The following is an 858-nucleotide window of genomic DNA, read 5'->3' as shown; positions in this document are numbered from 1 at the left end:
ATCACTAGCTGACAGGTCAAACTACTCTAGGCTATCCCTCCCTTGCTGACAGGTCAAACTACTCTAGGCTATCACTTGCTGACAGGTCAAACTACTCTAGGCTATCACTTGCTGACAGGTCAAACTACTCCAGGCTATCCCTCGCTGACAGGTCAAACTACTCCAGGCTATCCCTCACTGACAGGTCAAACTACTCCAGGCTATCACTAGCTGACAGGTCAAACTACTCCAGGCTATCACTAGCTGACAGGTCAAACTACTCCAGGCTATCCCTCGCTGACAGGTCAAACTACTCCAGGCTATCCCTTGCTAACAGGTCAAACTTGTACCAGTGCAGTAGTGGGAGGTCCGGAATGTCCAAGGGAATAATGCTGGATTTAGTTTTCCCAACAGAAAACTAAAAAGGGTGTGATGACCCACCTCAATCATCTAGTGCACTATTCCAGAAATCTTTCTTTCTCTAGTCAAAGGGAGAAGAGTGCAACCACACACAGACCAACCTCACATCTCCACTTGATGGTGAGGGCAGGGGTTTATATAGTATACCATTACCCTTCAATTCAACAGGGAATGTTTCTGAAAACTACTGTTTTAATGTTTCAGTTCATGGCTCTAGTAACAAGAGTGGAAGTTTATAATTTTCAAAGTTGTTACAAAGTGGGAATGTTTTTAATTAGGCATTAAAACTTCTGATACCTCAAGCATTGTATTGCTAACCCTAAACCTAGGGTTAGCAACGCTCATTTTAAGCCTAAACCTAACCTTAACCCCAAAACCTAACCTTAACCCTAGAACTAGCCCTAGCGTCTAACACTAAACCTGATTCTAACCCTAACACTAATTTTAACCTCACCTTGC

The sequence above is a fragment of the Oncorhynchus gorbuscha genome, unplaced genomic scaffold (genome assembly GCF_021184085.1).
Source record: "Oncorhynchus gorbuscha isolate QuinsamMale2020 ecotype Even-year unplaced genomic scaffold, OgorEven_v1.0 Un_scaffold_4358, whole genome shotgun sequence".
Lineage (NCBI taxonomy): Eukaryota > Metazoa > Chordata > Actinopteri > Salmoniformes > Salmonidae > Oncorhynchus > Oncorhynchus gorbuscha.
The sequence above is the reverse complement of the archived record's forward strand: the minus strand, read 5'-3'. Positions refer to the sequence as shown.